This window comes from Onychomys torridus, chromosome 1 (assembly GCF_903995425.1).
Source record: "Onychomys torridus chromosome 1, mOncTor1.1, whole genome shotgun sequence".
NCBI classification, from domain to species: domain Eukaryota; kingdom Metazoa; phylum Chordata; class Mammalia; order Rodentia; family Cricetidae; genus Onychomys; species Onychomys torridus.
The window spans coordinates 54,206,486-54,229,605 of NC_050443.1; positions in this window are offsets into that span (position 1 = coordinate 54,206,486).

Consider the following 23,120-nt stretch of genomic DNA (forward strand, 5'->3'; position numbering starts at 1 on the left):
TGGCTGGTCCCCTAAAAAGAGCAAGAACCTCTAACAACACTGATACTGTGAGTATGACCCCTTCACTACACTTTCTTCAGTCTCCATTGCTCACTGTCTTCCAAGTGAACTCCTTGCCTAGTTTCATGTCTGTTCCCATGAGGAAATATTCTGGCCAAAAGCTGCTTTGAGAAGGAAGGGGCTTTTCATGCTTACAGTTCTAAGTTCCCAGCCATAATTCTGGGAAAGTCGAGGCAGTAACTCAAGTAGCTAGTCACATCACATTCACAATTAAGACCAGAGAGAGAACATAAATGTTGACTGGATAGACTGCTACTTATGCACTTTTGGTACTGTCCGGGGCTGAGCCCTTGAAATGGTGCCACCTATATTCAATTAATATCAATGAACAATCATCACAGTCCCCTATAGACAAGCCCACAGCCCAACTTGATCTAGATACTTCTTCAGTTGAGACTCCCTTCTCAGGTGATTTTAGGTTGTGTCAAGCTGACAGCTGAGACTAACCAGCAAACTGCCCAATCGATCACCATGAGACCCTCATGTAGCATGGATCTTAAAAGTCTTATTAATAAAATCAAACCTGAGGCTAGTTATTGGGGTGAATGCTGGAAGATCAGAGACACAGAACAAGCCACAGTTTCTTCACCTTGCTAGTTCCTCAGCTGGTCTTGTTTCCTCAGACTGGATGCCTCTGAGTCTTCATCCAGAATGGATCTCAGCTGAACTGTGCTGCTCCAAAGCCTAAAAGCTTAACCAGCCAAATCTCTAGTTTCTGGTCTTCACGCCTTATATATCTTTCTACTTTCTGCCTTCACTCCCTGGGATTAAAGGCTGGATTTCTGGGATTAAAGGCGTGTGTCACCATGCCTAGCTGTTTCTAAAGTGGCCTTGAACTCAGAGAACCGGCTAGCTCTGCCTCCCAAGTGCTGTGATTAAAGGCGTGCACCGCCACCGCCCAACTTCTGCTATGGCTTCCTCTGACCCAATTTCTAGCCACCATTTTTGGCTTTGTTCTAGTGGCTGTCTGTTCTATGGCCCCAGATAAATTTATTAGGGTGCACAATATTGTGGGGAACACAATACCACCACACCCTCAGAGTCTCCTGAGCGGTCCTTCAGCATCACTCTCTCTCTTTCTCTCTCACTTTCATACACACTCTCTCCTTTGCTCTCCCTTCTTCCTCATGCTTGCAGTATGGTGCCACTATCCATTCAGGATGATGAGGACCACCTCATTGTGTGCGGTGAGCTAGAAGGAGCTGATTTTCTTGGAGGATTGTATGGAGAAAAGGCTGTATGTGATAGTCAATGAGTTACTTAATCTTGCTTTGTTAGATCTTAATTTCCTCATCTGTGGAGTGGGTCTTAATACCTGTTCCTGCAGAGGCTTGCTATGAAGATAAAGTGAGATAATATATGTACAAGTGTTTAGCAAATGCATGCAAATGGAAGAGGGCCAATAAATATTGGCAATTTTGCATTTAATGAAAACTCCAAACTTTTATACCCCTGCAGAGAAGATGTACAGCTTGTATTTACTTTCACCCAGGGAAAAATAATGCCTTAGATTTGCAGCCTATGACGCGCTCCGACGTTCATTATCGTATTTAATCCATGCAACACCACCGTGAGGAAGGAGGGGGATCTGCTTGCTCCCTCTTTATCTTGGCTTTTAATTGGAAAAGAAGAGTCACAGAACAGGAAGCAACTTGCAGAAGCATATTTACCTATCTCTTTAACTAACACATACAGAAAGGCCTGGAACTCTGTCACCTGACCTCCACAGGAGAGAGATAGGCAATCACATACCCTTAGTGAGAAATTTTATGTTTCTGTTGAAGTGATTGGGAAAGAAAATATCTGCAGCAGCTAGAGTACTGTGACTCAAGCTATGAAGGAAAGTGCAAGATCCTTATGATGCGAGCCAAGGGACGCCTGGTTTTCAGAACAGAGAGAAGCTGGCACTTGAGGGAGAAGCCTAGAGGCTCAGGATGCCAGGACAACAAGCAGACCAAGGCCAGGCCTTCCAACCTTACAATATTAGATGTTTGCTATTTAATTTTCTTTGGAAGAGTGGGACTAAACCATGACTAGTCATCAGTTGGGAATTAGAGGAGGTACATTTGGGGTGGCATCTGCCTCAGCATCCCTAGAGTAGCTGTTTCTCACTCCAGTATCCAGAAGCTGAACAAAGAGATGGGAAGTCCCAGTAGTGAAGGGGCTGGGAGCTGTGGTTGTTTAAGAGATGGAGGACTTGACACTGATGGTAGGCTGATGGCATGGACCAGAGAACCAATCTCCATTCTCTCGCATGATGTATTTATCTAAGTTGTCCTATATCAACAAAAACTCGGGAGTCAGATATTGGGGTGAAAATTTGATAGATCGAAAAAGCTGCGGAGGAGTGACCAGTTGACCTTCTCTCCCGACTTGTCTTCAAGATCAGAGAGAAATGCTGTGAAAAATCCAAGTCCCTCCCTCCTCCTCCCTGTGTGTCTTCTCTATCTGTATTCCTGGTTTCTCTATGGCTACTTCCAGTCAGCTAGCCTCTGGCTCTACCCCTTGATTCAATGTTAACTTTATTAGCATAGTCTCAGAGTATCACATTGTGATCAACTATCCCGTGACATTTACAGCTGAGGCTGCCAGAGGCAAACTATTTGGCAAATGAAGCCACTAATCCAGGAACACCCACCTGGCTTGGGCTCAGCAAGCCCCGATTGCCAGTTACATTCCCACACCACATCTCCTCTTTTCTTTATAGTGATGAGGGTATGCCATCACTACACCCTTAAGATTGTATGCTCAGGCCGGGCGGTGGTGGTGCACGCCTTTACTCCCAGCACTCGGAAGGCAGAAGCAGGTGGATTTCTGTGAGTTCGAGGCCAGCCTGCACTACCAAGTGAGTTTCAGAAAAGGTGCAAAGCAACACAGGGAAACCCTGTCTCAGAAAAATAAACCCCAAAACGTTTGTCAAGTTTTCAGTGGAGACCCTGGCAGCAAAAATAGCTACCATGGTTAATTAATCTTTCATTCTATTGGGCATGACAAATTTAAATCAATAGTTATATACATTTCAATTGGCTTTGAAAGTTATAAATTTACAAACTCAAGTTCCAGTTGCTCTCAGGATACCATCTTACAAGGACTCCAATTTGCAGTAAGGCTCGTTAAGGAAGGGAATGGCTCAGCTGCCTTTAGCCTACCTGATATGGGTGGGTTAAGACTTCTTTTGGTCTTTTCTGTGTTGAACACACAGATTGCAAGCCCAGCGCCACTAAGAGATCTTTGGCCACAGTTAACTCTGCGGCTCTCACACAATTGAGCCTGTATGATAATGAGTATTCAGAGATGGGTAATACCTGGGGGGCGATCACCAACCTAAGACAGAACGCCTGTGTGGCCTTGGACAGGTGTCTCCATGACGGGTAAGGTGACTTGCTGACATCCCACGCGACCTAAATCAGAAGCTCATTTTTTAAATAATAGGAGGGGACCTGTAGGTCCCTGGCTCCGGTTTTGGGTAACTGTTGCCTTGCTTGCTGACCTTGACCTTGATATCATCCCTATGCTAATTCCCTTCGAGATTCCACCCTCCTGAATGCTTAAGGGAAGCTCCTTGTCTATGTATCCAGCATATTGGGCATTAACAACTTAGATGTAAGATTGTAAAATATCAGAAGCAGGGTTGGGGATTTAGTTCAGTGGTAGAGCACTTACCTAGCAAGCACAAGGCCCGGGTTTTGATCCTCAGTTCAAAAAAAAAAAAATCAGAAGCGAACTTCTGCCCTCCAGGGTTCTCCCATTGTGCCGTAAGCCTGTATTTAAGACCTCCTCCCTCCTTCAATAAACTGCATTCGGCATTCAAAAAAAAAAAAAAAAAAAAGAAGAAGAAGAGGAGGAGGGGGTCAAGATCATGATGGGGAAACACACAGAACCAGCTGACTGGTGCTAGTTGGAGCTCACTGACTCTGGACTGACAGCCCAGGAACCTGCATGGGACCAAACTAGGCCCACTGAATGTGGGTGACAGTAGTGTGGCTTGATCCGTTTGTGGGGTCCCTGGCAGCAGGGCCAGAACTTATCCCAAGTGCATGAACTGACTTTTTGGAGCCCATTCCCTGTGGTGGGATATCTTGCTCAGCCTTGATACAATGGAGAGGGGCTAGGCTCTCTTTCAACTTGGTATGCCAGACTTTGTTGACTACCATGGGGGAGGCCTTACCCACTCTGAGGAGTGGATGGGGGTAGAGTGGGAGGGAGGTGAGGAGGCAGGAGAAGGGGAGGGAGGGAGGGAGGGGGAACTGGGGTTGGTATGTAAAATGAAAAAATTTTAATAAATAAATATATTTAAATAAAAAAATTCTGTGCTCAGTCCCCTTTTATCTCCCTCCATACTCATAACACATTCACTCTACTCTCACTCCAAGTATGTCACAGAAGAAAAAGATGTCATGCCATAGGAAATTCTTTAACTCTAACTGCTCACTCTCCAAATTTTCTGTTCCCCTATCCCACCTGTTATAAGGAGGTGTTCTGTCTTCTACCTGAGTCCCCAAACTCTTAGTAGAAGCATGGGCAAATTGCCAATCTGAAATATAGATAGGGAACATTTCTATCTTCTTAAAACACTTTCCATGATGGTTAATATTAATGATCAACTTGACAAGTTCTAGAACAGTGGTTCTCAACCTTCCTAATGCTGTGACCCTTTAATATAGTTCCTCATGTTGTGGTGACCCCCAACCATAAAATTGTTTTCATTGCTTTTTTGTAACTATAATTTTGCCACTGTTATGAGCTGTAATATAAGTAAATATCTTATGTTTTTCCGTGGTCTTAGGTGACCCCTGTGAAAAAGTCATTCAACCCCCAAGGGGGTCACAACCTGCAAGTTGAGAACTGCTGGACTAGAGTAACCTAGGAGACAAGACTCTAGGCATACCTGTGAGGCATTTCTAGATTGTACCAGCTCCAGCCATGGCTGGGAGGGATTATTTTCATGAGGTTAACTGAGATGGGAAGATGTAGGTCCACTGGGAGACATTGGAAGGCGCCATCCTCTAGGCTTGGGTCCTGGGTTGTGTAAAAAGAAGAAAGCTAGCTGAACAACCATTGCGCTCTGATTCCGACTGTGGATGAAATGTTATCAGCTGCTTTGAGCTGCTGGCACTAGGACTCCCCCACCCTGAGCAACTGTACCCTCACATGTGAGCCAGGATACCCTTTCTCCATTATGTTACTTTGTCAGGGTATTTTACCACAGTTTCAAGACAAGTGACTGATAAACTCTCTGTCACCTTTCTTGTAAATTGTCTTCTAATAGCATCAACATTTACCTTTTGAGGTGGAAGCCTTTGCTCTATCCTGAGCTGATCTCGCCCCCACTCCGTGTGTGTGTGTGTGTGTGTGTGTGTGTGTGTGTGTGTGTGTGTGTGTGTGTGTCTCCCTCCATCTTTACGTGGTTTCAAGCTTTTGGGGCAAATACTTTTACTGAGCCATCCCACTGGCCTCTGAATTGATTCTTACATAGGTTGGAGGTAGGTGGCGGCCTCTTAGTTTTGGATATTAAATGTATTTTCCCCAGTTCTTTTCATAGCATGGCCATTATCTTTACTGCTTGGCCATGTCCACTCTACCACATGCTAAAAGTTAGGAGACTAGCAGGGTTCTGGTCTCTGTTTTTTCTTCTGGTAACTTTCCTCCTTTAGATATTACAAAAGGGAGATGTGGAGAGATGTCAGTGGTTAAAAGCACTGGTTGCTCTTCCAGATTGACCTGGGTTCAATTCCCAGCACTCACATGGCAACTCACAACCATTGTAACTCCAGTCTCAGGGGATCAGACACCCTCTTTCACTCTCTGCAGGTACTGCATGCATGTAGTACACAGGCATACATGCAGACAAAACACCCATACACATAAAAAAGTAAGAGAAAAGTCTTAGTTATTACCATGGCTTTTTAAAATGAATCCTTAGACACGCTTTGACAATTTGTTCATTTTGCTGGGCAAATTAGATAGTCAACACAAATATTTTCACAAAAGCAAAAATCTGTGTGAATTATCTTTGGAATTTAAATAAATTCATAGATGAATCTGAGGATCACTGACACTTCTACAAGATGGTTTGACCATTCATGAACAAAACATCTCTTCACTGATCCAGGTCCTTTAAGATTTCACAATAGATTAACCTAATTTTCCCTGTAGAAGAAAGTAGCAGAGAGGGTGATGTTTCCCCAGGTGAGAGTAAATATGTTTTTGCTGATTTTTACCAACTGGAATATGAGGGAAAGTTCAGCACAAATCTATTACAGTAAAGAATGTGGCTTTGTGTGGGCTTGGAAGTCGCGTAGCGTTTGGAGAAGTCCTAGTGGTTCAAGATCCCTAGGGAGTCAAACAACCCTTTCATAAAGGTCACATATGAAATATGTGCATATCAGATATTTACATTATGGTTCATAAAGTAGCAAAGTTACAGTTAGTGATGAAAATAATTTTATGGTGGGAGGTCACCACAATTTGATGAACTGTATTAAAGGGTCACAGCATTAGGAAGGTTGAGCACCATGGCCCTAGTGGGAAAGAAACCAATTTTAATAGAGCCAAGACAAAGCCATGTCCTAGACTGCTAGATTTCTACACAAGAGAACTTGGCACTGCAGGAAGCAGGAACCATACAAGGACCAATTAGTAACCCTTTTTCAATTAGGCGGGTTCTAATTGGCTTAAGGCCTTCTCTGGCTTCCATTCCAACTGCTTATCAAGGAAGTTTATGCAAAGCTTTAGAAGGATCAATTTGAACTTGAGCTTCTGCTCCTGTTCCTCTGTTCATGTTCTTTCTTCAGCCTGTAGGGGTTCTGAGAGCATGGCTGACTCTTCAGCTGGTCTGGGATTTCAGTACCGAATCCTCAGAAGTACATGTTAGCCAGCAAGTCCAATGAATCCCTTGCTATCAGGCAGGAAGGAGTTTTCACTGGTAAAAAGGATTTCTAGCTGCTGCTGCTGCTGAGAGAGCAGTCATAGGTTGAGGTGTGCAAAGGGGCTTAGGGTAGGTAGAAACATCATCATGTTTGTGTCCTGACACTCGGGGCTAATCTGATGCATAGCTGTGGTGCATTTGAGATCGGCAGTGTGGGCCCCACGTCAACAGATCTCCCCCTGAACCTGGGGCTTTTACTTTCTCAGCTAGGCTGTGAGTAAGCAAGACCTGGTGATTCCCCATCTCTACCTTCCCCAGGGCTGGGGTTCAAGGCAGTACCAGATGCCCAGCTTTGTAATGTAGAGGCTGGGATCTGAACTCCACTTCTCATGATGTGTAGCAAGGATTTTTAGCTGCTGAGCCTTCTTTCCAGATCCATCTTTATTTTATTTATGATTTTCATTTTTGTCTAATCTTTCCTTACACTAAAGGTTATGGTAATGGTCATATGGAGTTCACTTTTCTTAAGGGACAGGCTACGGTCATGGTCACATGGTGCTCACTTCTTATTTTCTTGTCTTTTCAAGGCCAGTATCCGAACTGAGAATATTGAGATTATTCAGGTCTCCTCCTAGACTTTCTATCTTGTTGCTTTTAAGCAGTCCTTCTCCACCCATCCAGGGGCTTACAGTCAAGGGAACTCATTGATAAGGACCTGGTAGTGCAGGACAGCAAGCAACTAAAATGAACCCTTCATTCACAGGACGCGTTTGTCTCGCGGAGGTTTTGGAATCCTTAACTATAGCCCTTGGCTCATCTTATGTCTGAACCCTAGGTCAGATACTGTGAAAATAAGATTCATGTTTATTTGTGTGTGTGTGTGTGTGTGTGTGTGTGTGTGTGTGTGTAAGTGTGTAAGAGTGAGTGTGGGTGCCCACAGAGGCCAGAGGCATTATTTCCCCTGGGTGCCAGAGTTACAGGCAGTTTTGGGTCATTTGATGTGGGTGGTGGGAGCTGAATTTTGGTTCCCTGCAGGAGCAACAAACACTCTTAACCACTGAGCTATCTTCCTAGCCCCCTCTACTCATCATCTCTCAATTTTTCTTTATTATTTCTAGATTGTTCTAATTCATCAACATTGTCTTCAAGCCCTAAACTTTTGTCTACTATTTGGTCTGATATGTTGGTGAGGCTTTCCTCTGAATCTTAGGTGGAGATAGTAGAAGGTAGATGTGAGGTAGAGAAAAGAATGCCACAGGGAAGAGTTTTTGACTGCCCTAGGCAGTGGGTTAGTGTCTTAGTTAGGGGTTCTATTGCTGTGAAGAGACACCATGACCATGGCAGCTCTTATAGAGGAAAAACATTTAATGTTTTGGGATGGCTTACAGTTCAGAGGTTTAGTCCATAATCATCATGGTGCAACATGGTGATGTGCAGGGAGACACGGTGCTTGAGAAGTACCTGGGTGTCTTACATCTTATGTCATAGGCAGTAGGAAGTAACACTGGGCAGTATCTTGAGCATATATGAGACCCCAAAGCCTGCCTCCACAGTGACACACTTCCTCCAACAGGACCACACCTACTGCAACAAGGCCGTATCTCCTAACAGTGCCACTTCCTTTGGGAGCCATTTTGTTTCAAACCACCTTAGTGAGTTAGGTGTTGGGCCAGCATGTCAAGTAGCTTGAATACATACTATTGCCTCATGAGGAAAGTGATACCTGTCTGAGAAAATTATAACAAAAGAATCAAATATGCAAGTGTTATAGTTCTATTGCCATTTGCAGAAGAGACCAGTAAATTTGCAATCCTGTGGAAATCTTTAGAATTGATGGGAAATCATCAAATACAAACTGTCTATTTGAGTTGAGAAGACCTCAGCAAAGTACCGCTGGCCCTCTTTCTCTCATCTGGTCCTCTCTAAAAGTTTGTTTGAAATAAGTTTTCCAGGTGTTAGGAAATGAAGGCTGAGTCAGGGAGCCTGTTGAAGAAATTATGTATCTGCACTCACTGAAATGGGTAATGAAACAAAACTCCACTCTGCCCACTATCTCTGGTCCTTTAGGGGGTGGGTGACCACCTTTCCTTTCTCAAGGACTTGTCTTATGGTTTTTTCTCACTGAGAAAAAACCAGGGTGGCAATTTCCCCTAGAATAAAAGCCTCCCTTATATGGGCATATTAGGGTATGCCAAATACAATTACAGCATTTTGAAAGCTGAGGCAGGGGGACCCTCAAGTTCAAGGCCAGTTTAGACTAGATCATAACACCCTGATGTCAAGTAAAGCAGAACCTTAAATCCTCAACTACAGGCCCCCCCCCCCCCGCCATGCCCTTTAAAGCATCCATACAGAAGCACCAGGACTTCCTTTCCCAATCCAGGTGTCTGTGTTACATGAGAAACAGATGAGGTGTCCTTAGGATACCACCTACTGGCCTTCAGTTCTGTCACTTGTCTGCACAGGCCTATCACCTGAGGAGATCCACAGGCACCCATGCCCAGTCAACAGTCCAGAGCAATCACCTTGGAGTCTCTAAGATAGGGTCTGGACATCAGCTTTTCTTGTCCAGTTTCCACGGAGAACCGTTTATAGATGTTTCATTTTGGTGCTGGGGATTGAACCCAGATTGGCCTTTGTGAGTCTAGGACTCTACCATTCAGCTAAATTCCCAACTGTCATTGCCCTATTTGGCCCTGTGAACCTGGGAGAGAGGGGCCTAAAAAGGAGATGGACTAAAACCTCATGAAGTAGCCAACTTTATTCAGAGCATCACACAATTTATATTCTGAGGGTATTCTTATAATCTTGGTTGTGAGCCTAGCCGTTAATGGCTGAGCATCTCTCTGGCCCTTTGAGAGTATTCTTGAGGGTTAAATAAAGTCATATGAGCAAAGGTCACACAAGTCCAGGCTGTATACAGTCACTAGGGCAAGGTCACATTAGTTTAGGCTGTATACAGTCACGAGGAAAACTTGTACTTGAAAGCATCATTCTGAATAATATTGGGTAAGATGATGGATAATTTAAAGCAAACCCATTCCTATTTACTACACCTGGGAGGAACACAAAAGCACATTCCAAGAACGACCCACGTTACAGAGGAAGAGTATGGTAATTTAAATGTAATTGGCTCCCTAATCTCAAAGGGAGTGGCACTATTAGGAGGTGTGGCTTTGTTGGAGAGGGTGTGGCCTTGTTGGAGGAAGTGTGTCCCGATGGGAGTGAGCTTTAAGGTTTCCTATGCTCAGGATTCTTCCCAGTGTGTCAATCGATTTCCTGTTGCCTGCAAGATGTAGGACTCTTAGCTACTTCTCCAACACCATGTCTGCCTGCATGCTGTCATGCTCCCTGACATGACGATAATGGACCGAACCTCTGAAACTGTAAGCATGTTCCGACACCCAACCCACATGTGCAGACTCTGGACACTCACACAAGCTAGGCAGCATCAGTATTGTCTGGTAGAAATGCAGAATCTCAGACTTACTGACTCAGAAATCAGAAGGTCTGGGATTGGGCCTACCAACGTGTGTGTGTGTGATTTTTTTTTTAAATTTTAAGTTTTAAATTATTTTTCATTTTGTGTGTGTGTGTTCATTGGTGTATGGAGGGCAGAAGCCAATGCTGGTCTCTTCCTCAGTTGCTCTCCATCATTGTTTTTCAGACAGAGCCTATCACTAAGTCTGGAGCTCACTGGTTTGGCTAGCCAGTGAGCATCCTGGATCCACCTGTCTTTGCCACCCCCTCCCCATGTCTGGCTCTTACCTGGGAGCTGGGATCTAAACCCAGGTCCTCACACTTGTGCAGCAAGGACTTCCCAGGTGGAACCATTTCCCCATCTACTCTGTCTTTTGAAAATAGAAAGATTGCTATGAAATATACATATCAAACTTATTATTTTAACTATCTGTAAGCAGAAAATTCCGTAGCTTTAAATCCACCACTACCTATTGATCAATTATGCCCTTCCCTCTTTTCCCATCTTCTGGTAGCCTTTAGCCTACTTCCTGTCTACAATTTGCCCCTTCTGCGAATGCCAAATAAACAGAATAATACAAACAGTTGTCTTTCTTGGTCTGGCTTGTTACACTAAGCTTCCTTTTCCTAAGGCCCAGTCCTAAAGTGTTGCAGCATATATAAAACCTTCATTCCTTTTTCATGGCTGAATGAGAAGCAAGCCGTGTCTCAGGAGGTCCCCAGGTGATTCTGATGTGTGCTTGAGTCAGAACTTCTGGCCTAGAGCAGTGCCTTTCAGAATGCACCCTTGAGGAGCTTGTTAAAATGCAGTCCTGATTCATTAGCCGACTTATTAGCCGATTCACTGGTGCAGCCCAAGATCCTGCACCTCTGACAGGAGCTGTGTGGTGAGTCTGAGAATGGCTGGCTTAGGGCATACTCCTGGCTGTGCCAGCTCACCAGGTAACCACACAAGGGAGGGTCAGTCCAGTACATCCAGGCAGAGGCTGGAGTTTATTTTTCACCATGTTAATGAACAGAACAAGGACAAGGTGCTTCAGTCTTGCCGGTCTGAAAAAGACAGCCACAGGCCACACTGGGTGCTTGGATGGGGGTAAGGCTGGAATCTGGGAGCTTTTTAGGGAGTGCAGTGTTAACTCTCATGAATGTGAGAACAATATTGTGGGTGTCCAGTCGGTGACTTGATTCTGTAACTTCTCAGATGTGTGGCTGGAATGGAGGAATGGGAGAAGTGAGGCTGGCTGAGTCCTGGGGTGTGAGACCTCAGAATTGAGGGGACAAGACTGGATCTGGGCAGAAGGCCTGGCTCCTCCATCTTTCTTCCTGGCAGATTATATCTGATGTGACACAGTGGGGCAGAGTGAGCAAAGAAGGGTAAAGCAGGACCACTCTTCCTTGGAATGATGCCAGGCTTATTTTCCAAAGAAGCAGTTAGTTACCTCTGGAAATATCCCCCGCAGAGCAGCCTCCACCTTTGACCATCAACTTGGGGACATTGGCAGAATAAACCACCAGGGACCACCCCAAGCTGCCCCTTCAGCTGTCCTTTATATGTGGTCTTCCTGTTCAGAAGCAGTATGGTAGGGTAGAATCCGGTAGGAGCTTCTCAGGTTTGTAAGTAGAGCCACCAGGGAGCGAACAAAAGGGGAGAGGTGAGCGATGGAGGAAATCATGGTGTTTCTTACAGAGAATGGTTTTGGCTTTCCTACAGAGAATGGAGGTGCTTTTCAGGGATTCTTCAGTGCTATTGATAAAGTTCAGGATCAGAAAGACGAAAAGGGTGCCCATTGCACATGTTGGCATAGACATGCATGGCTATGAATGTATTTACATGTTCTTGGGGAACTTCAAGCATTACACATGAAGGAAAAATACTAAAAATAACGGGTGTGCTGGATAGTTTTATGTCAACTTGACACAAGCTAGTCATTTGAGAGGAGGGAACCTTAATTAAGAAAATGCCTCCATGTTTGGCAAATCCTTTAGAAGAGGGGGAGAAAGGATTTGGGGAGCTAGAGAGGTCAAGGGCACCACAGAAAACCCATAGAATTGACTTGGGCTCATAGGGGCTCACAGAGATTGAACCAACAACCAGGGAGCCTGGATGGGATCATTCCAGTAAATGACGAAAACAGATGCAGAGACCCACAGCCAAACATTAGGCTGAGCTTGGGGAATCCTGCTGAAGAGAGGGAGGAAGGATCATAGGAGCCAGATGAGTCAAGGACACCACAAGAGAACCCACAGAAACAACTAACCTGGCGCATAGGAACTCACGGAGTCTGAACCAACAACCAGGCTCTTTACATACATTTGAGAGTTGTGTAGCTTGCTCTTCTTGTAGGACTCCAAACAATGGCAGCAACTCTGAACAATGGGTGGGTTTCAGCTTTTCTGATGACAATTGGGGTAGTCTGATCACAGGAGAAGGCCAGTTCAGGCTATGAATCCACTATTGCTAGGAGTATTAGCTGGGGCCATCCTTGTAGATTTGTGGGAGTTCCACTTGCATCAGGTTTCTACCTCTCCCCAAAAAGCTCCCCACTCCCAGTCATCTCTTTCGGTACTCTCCCTTTCCATCGACCCCCAACCTGATCCCTCAAGTTCCCATCCACACCTGCCCCCAGTCCACCAGGAGATCTCTTCTATTTCTCCTTCTCAGGGAGATCCATGTGTCCCCACATGAACCCTCCTTGTTACCTAGCCATTCTGGGTCTGTCGATTATAGCATGGTTATCTTTTACTTATCTAGTTGTGAGTGTGTACATACCATGCTTGTCTTTCTGTGTCTGGGTTACCTCACTCAGGATGATTTTTTTTTTCTAGTTTCATCCATTTGACTTCAAATTTCTTGATGTCATTGTTTTTGAACAGCTGAGTAATACTCCATTGTGCAAATGTACCACAATTTCTTTATCCATTCTTTAGTTGAGGGAGATCTGGGTTGTTTCCAGATTCTGGCTATTACAAATAAAGCTGCTATAAACGTAATTGAGCAAGTGTCCTTGTGGTATGATTGAGCATCCTTTGGGTATACGCCCAAGAGTGGTATCTCTGGGTCTTGAGGTAGATTGATTTCCCATTTTATGAGAAATAACCATATTGGTTTCCAAAGTGGCTGTACAAGTTTGCACTCCCTCCAGCAATGGAGGAGTGTTCCCCTTGCTCCACATCCTCTACAGTATAAGTTGTCATTTCTGTTTTTGATCTTAGCCATTCTGACAGGTGTAAGATGGAATTCCAGAGTCATTTTTATTTGCATTTCCCTGATGGCTAAGGATGTTGAGCAATTCCTTAAATGTCTTTTGGCCAGTTGAGATTCTTCTGTTGAGAATTCTGTTTAGGTCTGAACCCCATTTTTAAATTGGGTTATTTTGTTTTTTTGATGTCTAGTTTCTTGAGTTCCTTATATATTTTGGAAATTAACCCCCTGTTGGATGTGGGGTTGGTGAAGGTCTTTTTCCATTCTGTAGGCTGCTGTTTTGTTCTATTGATAGTGTCCTTTGCCTTACAGAAGCTTCTTAGTTTCAGGAGGCCCCAATTATTAGTTGTTCATCTCAGTGTCTGTGCTACTGGTGTCATATTCAGGAAGTAGTCTCCTGTGCCAATGCGTTCAAGGCTATTTCCCACTTTCCCTTCTATCAGGTTCAGTGTAAGTGGACTTATGTTGAGGTCTTGATCCACTTGGACTTGAGTTTTGTACAGGGTGATAGATATGGATCTATTTGCATTTTGAAGATGCTTGTTGAAGATGCTTTCTTTTTTTTCATTGTATAATTTTGGTTTCTTTGTCAAAAGTCAGGTGTTCACAGGTGTGTGAATTTATGTCTGGGTTTTCGAGTCGATTCCATTGATCCACCTGTCTGCTTTTATGCCAACGTCATGCTGTTTTTATTACTATAGCTCTGTAGTAGGGCTTGAAATCAGGGATGGTGATACCTCTGGCAGTTCTTTTATTGTACAAGTTTGTTTTAGCTATCCTGGGTTTTTTGTTTTTCCATATGAAGTTTAGTATTGATGTTTCAAGATCTGTAAAGAATTGTGTTGGAATTTTGATGGGGATTGCATTGAATCCGTAGATTGCATTTGGGAAGATGGCCATTTTTACTATGTTAAGTCTACTGATCTATGAGTATGAAAGAGCTTTTCATCTTCTGATATCTTTTCCAATTTCTTTCTTCAAAGACTTGACATTCTTTTCATACAGGTCTTTTACTTGCTTGGTTAGAGTTATCCCAAGATATTTTATATTGTTTGTGGCTATTGTAAAGGGTGATGTTTCTCTTTTGAGTTAATCTTGTATCCAGCCACTTCACTAAAGGTGTTTATCAGCTGTAGGAGTTCCCTAGTAGAAATTTTGGGGTTTCTTATATGAACTATCATGTCATCTTCAAATAGTAATACTTGGAATTCTTCTTTTCCAATTTGTGTCCCCTTGATCTCCGTTTGTTGTCTTATTGCTGTAGCTAAAACTTTGAGTACTATATTGAATAAATATGGAGAGAGTGGACTGCCTTGCCTTGCTCCTGATTTTAGTAGAATTGCCTTGAGTTTCTCTTCATTTAATTTGATGTTGGCTGTTGGCTTGCTGTATATTGCTTTTGTTATGTTTAGGAATGTCCCTTATGTCTCTCTAAGACTTTTATCATGAAGGGGTATTGTATTTTGTTAAAGACTTTTTCATTATTTAATGAGATGATCATGTGTCTTTTCTTCAGTTTGTTTATATGGTGGACTACATTGATTGATTTTCGTATGTTGAACCATCCCTGCATCTCTGGAATGCAGCCCACTTGGTTGTGGTGGATGTTGTTTTTGATGTGTTCTTGGATTCAGTTTGCCAGTATTTTATTGAGCAGTTTTGCATCAATGTTCATGAGTAAAATTGGTCTGTAATTCTCTTTCTTTGTTGAGTCTTTGTGTGGTTTGGGTATCAGGGTAATTGTGGTCTCATAAAAAGAATTTGACAATGTTCCTTCTGTTTCTATTTTGTAGAATAATTTGAGGAGTACTGGTATTAGCTATTCTTTGAAAGTCTGGTAGAATTCTGTACTGAAAGCATCTGGCCCCGGGCTTTTTTTGATTGGGAGATTTTAATGACTGCTTCTATTTCCTTAGGTGTTATAGGTCTATTTATATTTATCTGATCTTGATTTAATTTTGGTATGTGTTATCTATCAAGAAATTTGTACATTTCTTTTAGATTTTTCCAATTTTGTACAGGTTTTTGAAGTATGACCTAATAATTGTCTGGATTTCCATGGAGTCTGTTGTTATGTCCCCCTCTTCATTTCCAGTTTTGTTAATTTGGATGTTCTCTATCTTTTAGTTAGTTTGAATAAGGTTTTGTCTATCTTGTTGATTTTCTCAAAAAATCAACTCTTTGTTTCATTGATTCTTTGTATTGTTCTCTTTGTTTCTGTTTTATTGATTTCAGCTCTAGGTTTGATTATTTCCTGCAATCTACTCCTCTTGGATGTGTTTGCTTCTTTTTGTTCTGGAGTTTTCAGGTGTGAAGTTAAGTTGCTAGTATAAAATTTCTTCAAGTTCTTTATGAAGGCACTTAGTGCTATGAAGTTTCCTCTTAGCACTGCTTTCATTGTGTCCCATAAGTTTGGGTATGTTATTCCTTCATTGTTATTAAATTCTAGGAAATCTTGAACTTCTTTATTCCTTCCTTGACCCAGTGGTAATTGAGTTGAGAGTTTCTCAGTTTCCATGAGTTTGTAGGCTTTCTGTAGTTTGTGGTGTTATTGAATTCTAACTTTAAGCCATGGTGCTCCAATAAAATACAGGGGGTTATTCCAATTATTTTGTATCTGTTGAAATTTGCTTTGTGATTGAGTATGTGGTCAGTTTTAGAGAAGATTCCATGAGTTGCTGAGAAGAAAGTATATTCTTTGGTGTTTGGGTGAAACATTCTGTAGATATTTGTTAGGCCCATTGAGTCATAACTTCTGCTAGTTCTGTTATTTGTCTGTTTAGTTTCGGTCTAGATAACCTGTCCATTGGTGAGAGTGGGGTGTTGAAGTCTCCCATTATTAATATGTGGGGTTTGATGTGTAATTTATGCTTTAGTAATGTTAATTTTACAAACGAAGGTACCCTTGTATTTGGGGCATAGATGTTCAGAATTGAGACATCATCTTGGTGGATTTGTCCTTTGAGTGTGAAATGTCCTTCTCCATTTCTTTTGATTAATTTTGGTTTGAAGTCTATTTTGTCAGATATTAGGTTAGCTACACCAGCTTGCTTCTTAGGTCCATTTGATTGGAAAATATTTTTCCAACCTTTACTTTGGGGTAATGTCTATCTTTGATGTTAAGGTGTGTTTCTTGTATGCAGCAGAAGGATGGATCCTGTTTTCATATTCATTCTGTTAGCTTGTATCTTATTGTTGGCAAATTGAGTTCATTGATATTGAGAGATATTAATGACCAATGATTGTTAATTCCTGTTATTTTGTTGTTTTTGTTGGTGGTTGTGTGTGTGTGTGTGTGTGTGTGTGTGTGTGTGTGTGTGTGTCCCTTCTTTGGGTTTTGCTGGTGTGTGATTATCTATTGCCTGTGTTTCCATGGGTGTAGTTAACTTCCTTGGGTTAGAATTTTCTTTCTAGTACCTTCTCTAGGGATGGATTTATGGATAGATATTGATTAAATTTGACTTTGTATGAAATATCTTGTTTTCTCCATCTATGGGGACTGAAAGTTTTGCTGGGAATAGTAGCCTGGGCTGGCATCTGTGGTCTCTTGGAATCTGCTAAACATCTGTTCAGGACCTTCTGGCTTTTAGAGTTTACATTGAGAAGTCAGGTATTTTTCTGATAGGTCTGCATTTATGTTACTTGGATTTTTTCCTTTGCAGCTTTTAATACTCTTTCTTTATTCTGTATGTTTAGTGTTTTGATTATTATGTGGCAAGGGGATTTTTTTTTCTTGTCTAGTCTATTTGGTGTTTTGTAAGATTCTTGTACTTCTATAGGTGTATCTTTTAGGTTGGGGAAATTTTCTTGTATGATTTTGTTGATATTCAAATTTATATTTAAATTCAAATTGATATTTTTTGGGCATTTGAGCAGGGATTCTTCTCCTTCTATTCCTATTATTCTTAGGTTTGACATTTTCATAGTGTCTTAGATTTCCTGGATTTTCTTTGAGTAATCTATTTCCTCTGTCATATCTTCAATGCCTGGGATTCTCTTTTCCATCTCTTGTATTCTGTTGGTGATGCATCTGTAGTTCCTGTTTGCTTTCCCAGGTTTTTCATTTCCTGAATTCCCTCAGTTTGTGTTTTCTTTACTGCTTCTATTTCCATTTCCAGGTCTTAAACAATTTTATTTGTTTCTGTCAACTCTTTGTTTTTTCTTGGTCTTCTCTAAGAGATTTACTGATTTCTTCTATTTTTTGTTTGTCTTTTCCTCAATTTCTTTAAGAGTTTTTTTTTTTTATCATTTCCTCTTTAAGGACCTCTATCATCTGCATAAGTTATTTATGAGGTTGTTTTCTTGTGCTTCAGCTGTGTTGGGTTGTTCAGGTCTTGCTGTCATAGGATGGCTGGGCTCTGGTGGTGCCACATTGCCCTTTCTCTTATTGATTGTGTTCTTACACTGACATTTAGGCATCTGGATTTGGTGAGGAGGGCTGCACCAGAGCAGGGGGTTGGAGACAGGGCCCAGAAGTGGTGCGGGTGCTGAGATGAGAGGGGGTGGGCAACTGGACAGGAGGGTCACTCACCAGTTGTGGTTGGTGTGGTCTGTGCCTCAGTGGTGGAAGTCTCCTGGGGTTAGGGGAAGGGCTCAGCAGCAGTAGGGCCAGAGATGAGCTGGAATGGCATGTGCCTGAGAAAGGATCAGGGGGACAGAATCCAGGGAGGGGTACAGTTCTGTTGGCAGGTGGGTCACTCATCCATTCTGGCTGGTGTGGTCTGTGCTTCAGTGGCAGAAGTCAGAAGCCTGCTGAGGTTGGGGCAGGATCCAGTAGTACCCAGGTGTGGGTCAGGCAGCCATGGGCCTGTGGAAGAGTTGTAGGGGACAGACTCTGGGGAGGAGTCAGTTTTGCTGGCAAGCAAGTCACTCACCCATTCTGGCTCTAGGCATTCTTTTTCTTAATTAGTAATTGTTGGGGGAGGATCCAGCCAATAGTGTATGGGGCCATCCTTGGACTGGTGGTCCTGAGTTCTGTAAGAAAGAAGGTTGAGCAATCCATAAAGAGAAAGCCAGTAAGCAGCATCCCTCCATGGCCTCTGAATCCATTCCTGCCTCCAGGTTCCTGCCCTGTTTGAGTACCTGTCCTGACTTTCTTCAGTGATGGACTATGATATGGAAGTGTAAGTCAAATAAGCCTTGTCCTCCCCAACTTGTTTTTGATCATGGTGTTTCATCACAGCCATAGAAACCCTAACTAAGGTAAGTGGTTATCATCAGAGGATGGTAGAGAAGCATTTGCTTTCAATTCTCCTGTTTGGCGTGCTTGTACTTTCTGTATCTTTGGTCTCATCATGTTTACTAACAATTAAAAGAAGTAGTACTGTGGGGAACAACATACTTCAGGAAAATGACTGAACATAGGAATATATATATATATATATATATATATATATATATATATATTGTGTGTATGTACTTTTTATATATTTTTTCAAATCTTTTTTATTGTCATACACAGTACCACGTTTCCTTATGACATTTCATACATACTTAGTTTTGGTTGATTCCTATCCCAGGCATCTTTCTGATCTCCCCAAAGATGCACAATTTCTCTCTCTCTCTCTCTCTCTCTCTCTCTCTCTCTTCCTTTCTTTCCTGCTTGTGATCAAACTCAGGGCCTTATGAAGGCTACATTTTCACATCTTTTCAATCTTAGAAAACATCAGACTGTATCTTTTGAATATTCAGGGGCCATCCAAACTTTCCAAAGACCTTTCCCTTAGAGAGAAAGCTGTTCTTGTTGGAAACCTCAAAGCCCTGCCTGTTCCTCCCTTCCTCCTCATCCTTTGCCCAAGGCAGACTGGCTTCCTTGGGCAGACTGGCTTCCTTGGGCTGTACCCAACATAGCTGCTGCTCTTCTACCCCAGGGCCTTTGCACCAGCTGCACAGTTTTCCATTACGGCTTCTCCCAGATGTGTGCTGAATCGTTACTGTCACTTCCCTCAGGCCTCTTCTGTAAAACACCTTCTCATCAAAGCTATTCTTAGAAGCTCTAGTACTGTGACATTTAGTATTCCTCCACTCTTATTTTATTTCACCAGCAGGTACTATTGTCGAATAGTCTATTTTATTTTTGCACTTCCTTATCACTTCTCCTGCTCATTACAGTATAAGCTCCACCAGTCAGAAATCTTGTCTCCATTGTCACTTTCATTGCTCTAGAACATTCCAGAGAAATGTCTGGCACTGGCACTTGAAAATTAATTGGTAAATGAATGAACAACAAAATGAAGACTCTAGTTTTAGCTTATGAAATCATAAAGAGTAGAGATCTTGTAAATACCTCCCCCTCTGAATTCTACTGTCAACCTAAACAGAAAAGATCCTGAACCAAGTAAGGCACTTGCTGTTCTTCCAATAGTATGCATAACTGCTCCTGCTGCTTTTGTGGTGTTGGATTTCATTTTCAAGAAATCAGAACCTATACAGTCATGCCAAGAATATTGTATTATTTGGTGGGTGTGCTCAAAAGAATGGGCAGCTTAGTTGTGTAGTAACATTATGGCTTGTTAGTAGGGAGTCAATAATGGCTTCCTGGAAACTTCTCGAGAAAGTGGTTAATACCAGTAAAGCATCAATTCCTTTAGCATGCATTCACTGAATATCTGTTATGTGATGGGATGTGGTACAAAGAGTGTGGTGATATTTTATTTGTGCTGAAATGTGATATTTTATCTGTATGTTAATAAATAAAATTTGCCTGAAGATCAGAGGTCATACCCATAAACAGAAGTCAGGTGGTGGTAGCACACACCCTTAATCTGATCACATGGCAGGCAGAGTTTCTGTGTGTTCAAGGATACAGCCAAGCATGGTGACACACACCTTTAATCCCAGCACCAACCATACCTGGAGGTCTGTATAGACAGGCAGTGATGAGGAAGTGAGGTGGCTGGGCTTAGAGCCAATGAGAAGGCAGAATAGCAAGGCAATAAAGGCACAGGTTAGACAAGAAGAGGTTCTCTTGGGAAACTAAGGTTAGTTGGTGGCTATTGCTCTGATCTCTATGGCTTGCACCCCTGTATTTGGCTCTGTGTTTCTTATTTAATAAGACTGTTTAGAAATTCATCTACAAAGGAGTGATCAGGAAACCACCCCTTGCCTGAGGAAGTGTACAGATGGCAGGGGTACAGCTGCCTAAACAAGAGGAAGCTTCCAGGGTTTGTATTTGTAGTATCCTCCAAAAGCTTGTTTGTTAAAGGCGTAGTCTCTGGCTTGGCAGCGTGTGAAGATGTGGGCTCTTTAAAGAAACTTCATGGGAAGTTGCACATCAATGGGGAGTACCCCCAAAGAAGACACTGGAACCACAGCTGCTTTTTCTTCCTCTGTTTCTTTATTCTCCTGCCATGATTGGTCTAGCATGTTTCTATCATGACATAATACTACAACCCGAAGCCACCCAACTTGGACTCTAGCTTCTAAAACTGAGAGCAGAAGCATACTCTTCCTTTTCATAAGTTGCTTATCTTAAGTACTTGTTATAGTAATGGAGAGCTGATGGAGAGAAGCCATGGGGTGTTATGGAAGCACAAAGGAAAGTCAGCTAAGTCAGACTTGGAACAGGGAAGTTGGGAAGGCCATCTGGTGCAAATACTTGGAAGAAGTAAAAGTAATATGTCCCGTGTTTAGGGTTGATGTGGTCATGAGCATGGAGGCTGAGAGAGGTTGTCCCAGGAAAGGCCCAGGGGTAGAGCAGAGTACTCTGAAAGTAGGTAGAAGGCTTAGTATGGTTTGAGTGCAGACTTGAAACTATGCATTATATTTCCAAATTCAATCACTTCTCATCACCTCTGACCATTGTGTGTGCCAGTATCACTCCTTGGTAGGCTTCTGCCATGCCTGTATAACCAGCTCACTGTTTCTACCTTGGTCTCATTAATACTGTGAGAGGAAAAAGCAGCCCCCCTGAGAATGAGGAGCTGGCATGGCACTGCTGGTGAGTCATTGTGTTTCCGTGCTCTGGCTTGGCCCTCAGGCCCTTTGGTGTCCTTCTGTGTGACAGAAACACATCATAGAATGGCACCAGGCAAGGCCACTCTGTGACCACAGAGATCAGGCTTGTGAATGTCATGTCTGAACTCAGGCAAAAACATAAACATTGTCCAAATTGTAGACATGCCAAATAGCCTTCTACCTCTCCCATCGAGTTCCTGTTAACATCTTTACCAGTCAGTTTTGGTCTTTATTCCTTTCACTTTGGGTAAGATTTATTAATTGTCATTGCTTTGTGGAGGCATCTAAGTGTGAACCCCAGCTCTTTGAACTTCTTTAGACTCACCTAAGCTAAGGTCAAGTCTTAAGTTTCCAACTTCTTCCTGTTGTGGGATGCCACAGTTCCCCATGATTATGCTCTCTGGTAGCTAGGGAGATGGGTTAGTCTGTAACATGCTGCACAAGCATCAGGCCCTGAGTTGGATCCCTTGCATTCATATAAGGAGCCATGTATAGTGACACACACTTGTAAACCCAGACTTGGGGGACTGGACACAGGCAAATCCTTGGGCCCTCTGGCCAGCCAGCCTAGCCTAGTTAGTGAGTTCTAGGTCCTAGGGAGGGACCCTGTCATAAAACCAAACCAAACCAAACAAAAAACAAATAATAATAATGAAAACCAACCAATTAACCAACCAGCCAAAACCAAAACATGATGGATGGCACCTGAGAGGTAACACCAGATATTGATCTCTGATGTACACACACAGGTGCACACATGTGCATGGAAATATGCACACACAATAAGAACAACATACATACAATTAAGAACAATTCTGTCCCCGATGGTGATGAGTTAAAAAACTGGTGTGTTCCTGGTAGGCTTCTGCTAAAGTAGCTTTGACAGCGCTCAAATCACTCAAGATATTTTCCTCTACATGAAATCTTTTACTTTATGAGTCAAAACTGAACTCTTGTCTCTCTGTTGCCTTTCTTTATTGCTAGGCTAGTCTTGAACTTGGTATGTAGTTGTGGATGACCTTGAACTTCCAATCTTCCTGGCCCCAACAGCCAAGTGCCTAGGTCGCACCATGCCTGGTTTAACCAAGGTTGCCTTCCATTCTCCTGAGTCATTTTGCTCTCTGACTCATAGATTTATTCACCTTCTGTCCCTTTGGGTGCTGTGTACCAGTCACCCTTCTCCACCCAGGTCCGTACAGACTGCTGGGTGGAGAATGGATTGAAGAGGGATGTGAGGGCAGGAGCTAGGCAGGTTAGGTGTGAGGCTCTTTCAGTACACTCAAACAATGGAACGGAATTGCGGAGGGCAAAGAGTGCAACATGGCGGCCATATTTCTGGTTTGAGTGACTGTTTTGACATGGTGTCATCTGCTGGGAGGGGGAATGTCGTGAATATGCTGACACAGAGTGTAAGAAAAGTAGTCCCTCACTGGGCTGGAGAGCACCTCATCTGCTAACGAGGAGTCTTTCCAAAGTACCTTCCGTAAGGATCACCACTCCAGCCCCAGAGACTGGGAAGGAACTGGGTCTTCCCTTTGACCTGTGGACTTGGGC